Source organism: Cnephaeus nilssonii (assembly GCF_951640355.1).
Source record: "Cnephaeus nilssonii genome assembly, chromosome: 1".
NCBI lineage: Eukaryota > Metazoa > Chordata > Mammalia > Chiroptera > Vespertilionidae > Cnephaeus > Cnephaeus nilssonii.
The window spans coordinates 36,891,331-36,901,427 of NC_137072.1; the positions used below are offsets into that span (position 1 = coordinate 36,891,331).

The window sequence follows — 10,097 nt, forward strand, 5'->3', positions numbered from 1 at the left end:
TCCAAGGCATGCACCTTGATTGCGGCTCAATCCCCAGTTGGGGACATGCAGGAGGCAGCTGATCAATGTTTCTCTCTCATTGTGTTTCTAACTCTCTATCTCTTTCCCTTCCTCTCTGTAAAAATCAATAAAATATATAAAACCAATAAAATGTATACAATCAATAAAATATATATAAAAATAAAATAATGAAACTATTGCTTGAGAGAGGAGCTTCAGGGAATTGGAGACTGACAACAATAACAAGAGATGGCTATGGCTTTCTGTTCCAGGGTGTCCCACAGCAGCAGCAATAAATACTATGGTATCTCTCATTGTCAAGGACCATGGCCTCTAGGACTGAAGTCATCTCTCAGACCTTTTGATCCTTCTTCATACCCAGAAGACTGCGGATAAATGAATAATTAGGGCTTTTGACTCCAGAAGCAACTGACCTAAAACTAAAAATATTTCTGCGTTGGCAGCTAGCATCCATCACACGGTAAAGAGATATGCCCACTATTGACTTACCTACACTCAGCCCAGAGATTGTCTCAGAAATGAACCTCCTGTGGCAAAATGAAATAAAAGGAAAAGAAATGACTTTTCCTTTTTCCCAAGAGACATTTTTGTTAGCAATCTGCACTACTGAAAATGTTTATTTAACCTTTTCTAATAAATGAAATAGGCATCTTAGTATATAAATGCACTTTCATTTTCAGTGCTATGATTCTAAATGTTTCAAAGCCCCTCAGTATTTGCAGACAATCTCACTTGGTCGCTGCTCTTGGGGTTTTCCTTACATGCCTCCACCACAGCAATCGGCTTGCTGACGTCCAATCCCACACAGAAGGGTGTGCTCAAATCCATCTTCCCCTCAATGGAGAAGTTAAACTTCCCTTTATACACCATAAAAGGGAGATTTTATTCTTTCTAGGCACACACCTAGTAGTAAATGGTTCTATTTATATATGTCAGAACTGAACCTTGGTTTGAAATTAGAGGGTAGATGCCAATGCTTGTGAAAAAGGACAATAATGATTTTTCTCCCCTTCTCAGTTCCTACAAAGACATGTGTTCCCAGGACAACAGGGAAATGTTATTCTACTATGAAAAGAGGTACTGTGGCCATTCTTGTTAAGCTCTTATGTATTCAGCTCTTCTTTTGTAGCTTTTATATGCAAGGTGTGCTAAAAACAAAGGAGCATAAATATTCATATATTAAAGCATCCTCTTAACTCAGAAAAGTCTATTGTGAAAAATAAAGCTAGCCAGCCCTCACCTCCTGACATCTTTGGCAGTGCACCTCATTTGTGTCATTTAATTCTTCTCATTCAGGTTCCCCTTCTCTCTGAGATTTTCATTCCAGGGGCTCAAAATGTGCCAAACCCACTTGTGAGTCTAAGGATTTTTACTTTGGGCTCTCTTGACACCATCCCTATAATCAGCTCTACACCTGATACCTAAGAGTCTCATGAAGAATTCTAGACTTTCATTGGCCTCATTTTGGTGAATCCTGTATTGCCTCTTCTTTGTACTTGCACTGATTTTCTGCGCTTGCACTTGCTTCTTTCCTTTACTTCCTTTGTATGCTTCCATCTTAGATTGAGTTGTCACAGAAGGCGACCTTGAGACAAGGATTTGGTGCAAGTATTTCTGACAGAAATTGTTCCAGGGGAAACCAACTGGTAAGGGCATGAGGGAACCCAATAAAAATTAAGTTCAGGTGAGGCCCCAACTTAGGGTGATCCACAGGATAGTTGGGGGTGGGACATACAACGAAGTGAGTGTGTTCCTGCTGGAGCAGAGGAGGGGCTTCTATGATGTGGGACATCAGTGCTGAGGTGCAACACTCAGGAGGAAGCAGGGGGAGGGTGTGGACTCCCGGCTCTTCCAAGGCAATCCTCTGAAGAAGGCCTAGGATGCAGAGCACAGAGCGATGAGGAAATACAGAGAGCTGAGGTCGAGGACTGAGGGGTCTGGATGGGCAAACACAGCATCTGCCATCACTATGTTGTTGGAGTTTCTCAAGTTGACCAACTAACAGAGTCACTTTTGCTGCTTCTTCTTACGTACATGCATGTCTGGGGCTGTATTTTACCTTGTATGGCAGTAAAGCACCAGAGTTCTTCCAGAGTATCTCGTATTTAATGCATACCATACATCAAATGAAAGTTTGCCTCCAGGAATGTAAAACAGAAATTGGAAAAATGAAAGAAGAAAGGTTGAAAAGTACTTCTGTTTACCTTACCCCAGCCTCCACCATCGATCTAGTAAATTAGTGGCATAAATAAGTTGAAAGTTGAGGTTGTGTATTTTCTTTGAAAATAAGAGGGAAAAAAGAAATAGTAATAATAGGTTTTATAATTGAATATTCGTAAACTCAAGAACGTTTATTAAGGAGATAGAAGAAAATGAGAAAGAACTTAGCATTTATTGAGAATTTCCTGAGTCAGTGTATAGATGCGACCTCATTTAATTTTCAGCACTCCCATTATGGTTGAATTATACTCTTTATTTTATTGACCAATAAACTAAGGCTCAAATGAAAGTGCTTGTCCAAAGTCACATAGCCTGTAAGAAGTAAAGCCAAGATGCATATCTGCGTTTCCCAAATCAAAAGTGGAAGTTGTGCTTTTCAATTTATACTATTCGCATCATCAATAACACATAGGAAGGAAAAATGGGTATTGAGTGACAGAAATATATATCACAAGCCAAACATTTGAAATCTGTTGTTTTATCTTTAATTTAGCAAAGAAAGTTAACTGGCAACATAAAACTATTTTTACTTCTGTCAGATATTTAAGTGATATTAGATTATACACTTAAAGTAATTGTTTTTAATATAAAATATGACAACCATTGAAACATAATTGCAAACCTTATTGCCTGGTTTCATGTTACATACACTTTCATTCACTTATTTATAAATTAATTTCACAAAGAATTATTATGCATTTACTGTATTTGTTGGGGAATAGGTACAAAAAGATGATTAACCACAATCTCTACTATCAAGAAGAGCTTGCTATCTAGAAATGGGAGTGAAATAAGTTTACTAAAATGCTATCAGATAGGAGATGTGCTTTTATCCTAAGATCATAAACAATGGAATGGTTGATTCTATATGGAAGGCTTAGGATAGGCTTCCTATCCAGAGGGGGGAAAAGGAAATATTAAGAAAAGGAAGCAGGAGAAGAAAATCACAGAACTCCCAACATGTGAATCAGCATAATTTGCAACCAAAATATAAGTAAAACTTATATGGCTGGATATCATTGGTACATATTCCAAGCAATATCAGTCCCATTTTAATTGTATAGTTTAAATAATTTAGTTAGTTATAAGATATTTAAGAAACTATCAAAAGGTAAGGAAATTATGTGCTTTTGGGGAGCATGTGTCTGTTTAATTAAACTTTTAATTAAAGTGAAAAGTACCTATAGGAAAAGGAACAAATTATTTGAACTGCTTGCTGAATTGTCACAAAGTGGACTCTCCTATACACCTTTCACGCAGGTCAACCAAAGGAGTGTGACTTCCCCAGTCCCCTGGTCCCCATGTCCTCAGGGAGAATACATAGTCAATGCTCTCCACAGTCATATCGTTAGCCAAGGTCGGGGCATACTCTGCTCTCCCACTCCATCTTTGGAGTCTTTATCCACCTCCCCACTCAGCTTCTGAATCCATAGATCCAGCTAGTCTCTGTTTTCTCAATCTTATAGATAAAGAAACCTAAAGACTACATAATGGAAGCAAGGAGACTAGCTATTAGTTTTTATAAGCTCAGGAAGAGTGGAGAGAGCATGACTAAGAGCAGTAGAAGAGAGGAGGGGATGGGGAGCAAGAATGGTCACCAAAGGGAATGATCAAGATTTAGTTGTAATTGAAAAGAAAATGTAAGACAAAACTATGGAACAAGATCAGTGGTTGCCCTGGGGGTGGGGCGAGGGTAGGAGGGGTGAGCAGGTGAGCACAGGGGATTTTTAGGGCAGTGACATTACTCTGTGTGATATGAAAATGGTGGATACATTTGTGAAAACCTATAGAACCACACAACACAAAAAGTGAATCCTAATGTAAACTACTTCGTTCATAACAATATATCATCAATAATATTGGTTCATCCATTGGTTCATCCATTGTTAACAATGTTGGAAACTGAGGCCAGGAAAGACGATATGGTAATAATTGGTATTTTCCACTAAATTTTTCTGTAAACCTAAAATAAAGCCTATTAATTAAAAAAGAAAATAGATGTTATCATTCCATATATGTCTAAGATGTGCTTATAAATTTCCAACCTGATTTATGTTTTCACTTGTATGGATCCTAAGCTCTCACGCTGCTGCTGTCACAGCAAAAGGATGGGGCTGTGGACACAGTTGTCTTGTGGTACTTTGTTATGCCATCAGTCATACTATTAAAACTTACAACCACAACTTAAACATTCAAGTCCTGTGCCTTTAAACAGTGACTGCAAGTTCAGTTGGAGAAAAAAAGTTCCTAAAACAAAAGAAAAGAAAGTCAGCGTGACTTAACCATGCTGTCCTGCCAAGCATACGGAGAGGCTGGAGACGAAATGATTTCTGACCAGAACATCCCTTGTTGCAGGACCAAGCTAAGGCCTCCCTGCCAACAGAAGATCTCCCTGATTAGAGTTTGTGTGTGTCCTGCCATGGGAAAGGCACGCCGAGGCAGACACAGTCAGCAGGCCTGAAGATGCACACCACTGGATTCTTTTCCTCGGGTTCCTACAGCCACTGACAGAGGAGCATTTAAGTCTCCAGCAGCACCTCCAACTGTACAAGTGGAGTGAGCCTCTCTAGAATCACAGACCCAGATCCGATTGCAGACAGATATTTCTCCTCTGTCGTCACTGTTCTCATTCCGGAGCTGGGTGAGATAAAACACAGAGACGTGACTGGCAGCCAAAAGGACACATGTGGAGGCTCAGCTTCTTCAGTGTATTTTATCTCTTCACATGTGTGTCTCTCCAAGGTACCCAGGTGGCTTGCCATGCTGGGAATCATCAGACCTAAGAAGTGACACGAATAGGTCATAGAGAACTTTCCACTGAGTCGGGGGGTCCCAGGTAGAGAGTGAATGGAGCCCTTCTTCCCCATGCGGATGGAGCCCTTGTTGGGGACGGTCTTTACTGCAAGGATATGGACCTGAACCAAGCGGAAGGCAGGTGACCAAGATGCTTCTCCTGCTTAGCCAGGATACAAGAAACAGAACAGGGCTTCTCAGCCCCCTTTCTGTTGATATCTCTGGGTCTGATGATGCTTTATTGAGGGGAGCTGTCCTGGGCACTGTAGGATGATTAGCAGCATCCTCGAACCCTACCCACTAGATGCAGTGGCACCCCCATATGTGACATCAAACATGGCTCCAGACATGGCCTATGTACCCTGTGTATCAGGTAAAATTACCCATTTTAGAACAGGTGTTGGAGATCGCCCTAATGATAGGGAATTATCTTGTACAGGAATGTATTTCCTTCCCTCCCTTTTCACTGTTTAATAAGTTGCTACCATGCCAAACGCCATGAAATGGTAAATTGGATTCTTAACTCTGTGAATTCACCCTGCATCTGCATAGTAAATGAGGGCTGACTATTCACCTGTTCAATACAGAGGAGATGAGGCTGAGTGTTAGCAAGCCTGAAATATCTCTCCAAGTTCCTAAATCCAGCAACTGCGGGGCCGGCTCTCACATACTTTACATCTGCCTAGGGAAAATGGCACCAGAATAGTTCAAATAAAAAGGCCAAACTGCATGAATCATTTTGGAAGAGTAGTTAAAAAAGTGAGCCCTATTTTAAAAATGCACATTTTTATTTTTATCTAGGACTCCAATAGTTCCACTAGAGATAAATGACTCCTTCTCAGAGGGGAAATAAGAAGCCGTTTAATCTTGGCCTTCTAGTGCTTGAAACTATCCCACCGCTGTGAACTCATTTATTATTTTAAGCTCCCAAAAAAGGACAGAAGAATTTAACAAACTTTCATGTGACCACATATTACTAATAGAACAACTTGAAATTTGAAAAATGTCTACTGTTCTGAGAAGATGCTCAATGCCCTATCCCACAGGCAAGATTTCCATGTAGTTCAGTCACAGTTTTGATCTTGTCCAAAAGCACTGATATATACATATTTTTTTTTTTTACTTAAAATACCATTGTTGAGTCCACTTTTCTTCCAGACATTATCCTAAGCATGGGAATTATTCTTTGAACAAAAGATCATGTAGGTCCATGGAAGAGTCCTGCAGTTAAGTGGGGATTGGAATCTCATGCTGCAAGTGCCACGGTGGGAAGGTAGGTGCTCCCGTGTGAGGGCACTGTCCTAGGTGGGCATCCAGGCTCCAGTGACAGCAGCATCCAAGCTGAGGCACAAGGAGAAGTTGGCAAGACAAATGTAAGGAGAAGTATCTAAGCAGAGACATAGGCAAAACTCAGAGGGGCCATCATGAGAGTGTTGCTATAATAAAGTCTCATATAAAACCCTCTGAGTTTGGAGCTCAGAGACTGGCACACTGGTGTGTTGTCTGGAAAATCACTCTCTCCTTGGGATAAATAGGAGAGACATTTCACGTGATGATGGTGAAAGGTCACTTCCTCACTGACCCAGATGTGGGTTGGGACCCCCACCTCTGTACACAGTTAATGACCCCTCAGGTTTGACTCAAGGCCTCTCTTTCTGGAAACTGTACAAGGCCACTTCAGCTTCTATTGACCCCTTTTTGAATCTGCTTCGACATTCTAGAGGGTTCTGATTAGGTTTCCAGTTATAATTCTAGAACCCTAACTGTAAGTGCTATTCAAATAGGCAATTAGTTATGTACTTTATGACTCATGCATTTCCTGTGCACATGATTTTAGCTTTCTCAACAAAAATATAACATATAAATTCTTCAAGGACAGGAAATGTCTCCATTATGTTTTGGTGTGTCCCTCCCAGGGAGCTGTACCCAGTTCTACAAGTAAGTCATGTTGAGATCTTCAAAGAAATGATATAAGCAAATGTAAACTGAAAAGCAAAAAGGGGTGTAGTAGTAGGGTGGAGGGCAATCTTCAGTGACAAAGTGATCTCCACAGGCAATGATGGTTCCTACTGGTCAGAGGCTCTTTCTCTCTCCAGTACAGGGTGGTTAGGCAGGCTGTTTCCAGGGGTCATCTCCAGAGTTTGCTATTCTCAATACATATCTTCCCAAAGTGCTCCAATTCTTACAACTTTCCAGCCAAAAGGAAAGAGTGGTCCTGTTAGGTGCAAATTAAACATATCATTGATGCTCATATTCTACTGAGAAGAATGTTAGCGCAGGCCCAGGGGAGTCTTGGAGTCATAGTTAACTGGACAGGTATGACCAGAAAGAATGAGGAGTCCATGTGACAAGACAGTAGAATTTCCTCTACTGAGCCCATATATGTATGCTTCCACCAATCCATAATAAGCCCTTTCTTTTGCACCTCTACATAGTTGAAAGTTTGACAAATATTTTTAAACAGAATGCTACTTCTGAAGGAGCCTAAAATAATTATCTGGGATTTTTGCATCTGGAATAAAGCTAAAGATTACTCCACCATTCCCTCCATCTCCACTTTCACCATAGGCCATAGAAGATCAGCTGTTTAACTTTTTATACTAACATGAAATGATAAAGATAAAAATATGACATTATTTTCTCAATACTTTCAGATGACACACATAAGTAATGGTATCTACAACATACAAAAGTAATTTATTGCTGAGCAGAGATAATGTCCATTAAATTATTTGTTTTTGTTTTAGAACTTTTAAAATATCACAGAGGATTATCAATATCAACAACAAGAAACAAATAACCTGATTTAAAAAGAATGGACAAAGGACTTGAATAGACATTTCTCCAAAGAAGATATACAAATGGCCAACAAGCATATGAAAAGATGCTTAACATCATTAATTATTAGGGACATACAAAAAAAAAAAAAAGAAAAAGAAAAAAAGAAACCCACAAAGAGATACCAACTCACTACTATTAGGATGGCTACTATCAAATAATAATAATAACAATAAATGTTAATGAGGATGTGGAGAAATTGGAACCTTTGTGCATTGGTGAGAAAGAGAAATGTCACACCACTGTAGAAAGGATGGTGTTTCATCAGAAAGTTAAAAATAGAACTATCATAGGCTCCACAAATTCTATTTGTGGGTATATACTCAAAGGAATTGAAAAACAAGGACATAAAGAGATATTTGTATTCTCATTCACAGCAGCATTAGCCACAATAGCCCAAATGTGGACGCAATCCAAGTGTCCACTGACAGATGAATTGATAAACAAAATGTGGCACATATACATATAATACAATATTATTCAATTTCCAAAAGGGAAAAAAAATCTGCTATATGCCATTACATGAGTAAACTTTGAGAACATGATGCTATTTGTTATTTTCCAGTAACAAAAATACAAATGCTGTGTGAGTTCAGTTACATTCCTATCTCGGGACCCAAAAATCCGTGTTTAACCCAGCTCTCCAGGGGATTAAAGGCATGCTAATGTCCGAGAACCATAGGACTAATGGAATAACAATTTGAATGAGCCATGATTACTGCCATGAAAAAGCTCAGGGAAGACAAATTACTGAGCTGGACAAAAGGGTGGCTAGCATCTTCCTTGAAGGAACTTATATTTGAGCTCAGACCTGAAGGATGATTAGCAGGTAACCAGATCAAAGGGATTTGGGGGATGTGAGTTGAGAGTAGTATGAGACAGAAGGATTCAATGCACAAAAGTCTTTGATAGGATGAAAACTGGTTCATTGAAGAAGAAACAACAGCTAAACCCATATAGGTAAAACACAGAAAGAAGGAGATATTAGAGGACACAGCCATACAAGACAAAAATCAGAAACTTTTATGCCAAAATCATGCCTTGGTTTTTAAGAGGAAAGGAAAACAAGAAAAAGGAAAAAGAGGGATTTTAGAATGAGGGTCATCTTGAGGAAAACTGCCTACAGCATGGGGAAGTTATTAAATTACCATTAGAATGATGTAAAAACAACAGTTAACAGCTCTTAGGGTATTTGGGGCAAGAGAAGATGGCAGGTTGGTCCATGATGATAGATAGCAGAGATTGGAAGTGACCCAAAATGAAATATCATGAAGAGATCATAGTTGTGCAGGAGGATGTGTGTTTCCTTGTCTCATAAGAGCTGTTTGGGCTATTTTTGTTGATTAGAGTCATTGATGTTACCTTGACAACTGAAATCATGTGAGTGACTAGGAAAAGAGACTAGGATGAGAACAAAGTCCTAATCTTACATAACAACAACCCAAGTGATCAATGTCCAGAGATGAGATGAAAAGGAGATTGAATAGGCTAGTCAGAAGAAAATTAGAATAAGCTGTTTACTTGAAATCAAGGAAGCAAGAGTTCCACAAAGTGAGGAGTGACCAGTAATGTATACACCCTTTAGTAGTCAAGTAAGAAGCATGAAAGTTGTTGGACTTGCTTGCATAGGGATCCTGGTGACCTTAGACAGCTTAAATCAGTGGAGTAATTGGGGCAGCTGTCAGGCTGAAATGACTTAAGAATTGATAAGATGGTAGGGCAATGGAATCAAGACATAAAGTCAGCATTTATGGGAAACTTACCTGAGACTGGAGAGACATCAGTCAGTAGATTAGGAGGAATTCTGTTGTTTGTTGCTGTTTTTCAAATGACATTATAGACATATACTTTGAAAATATTACACTAATATTTTCCATACATTTTAATAAATTCCTTCTCTGGAAACTGTTTAATCATTACAATTCCAGGAAAGGCTAAAAGCAGATGCACCTGAGAAAGGAAGAAGGTAGAAGATGAAGCAAGACTTTGGCAGAAAAGAGGAACTGGAGTCAACTATTTTGGATAAGTGAAAGATAAGGAGGTGGAGGCACACATGTGTCCTCCAACCCTCCCTAAAAGGGAGAGCATGTTGAAGGGAAACTGAAGGGAAAGGGACATTCAATTAGCTGTCATTAGAGAAGAATGACTCACAGGATTTCCACTCACCACTTGTAAGGTTCCTAGGAATAGAGTGTATGTGAATGAGCCTGAGTGACCTTCCCCGG

At 39.5% G+C, this 10,097-nt stretch overlaps 1 pseudogene across 1 annotated transcript in view; it reads right to left on the minus strand.

Moving 5' to 3' along the window:
* LOC307102716 (neurofilament light polypeptide-like) overlaps positions 1–849 on the minus strand; it is a 91,109-nt pseudogene extending 90,260 nt beyond the window's left edge. Inside the window, exon 1 of the transcript in view lies at positions 754–849. The product of the transcript in view is annotated as a neurofilament light polypeptide-like (transcript). The remainder of the gene's footprint in view (positions 1–753) is intronic.
* Between the last annotated feature and the right edge of the window lie 9,248 nt (positions 850–10,097).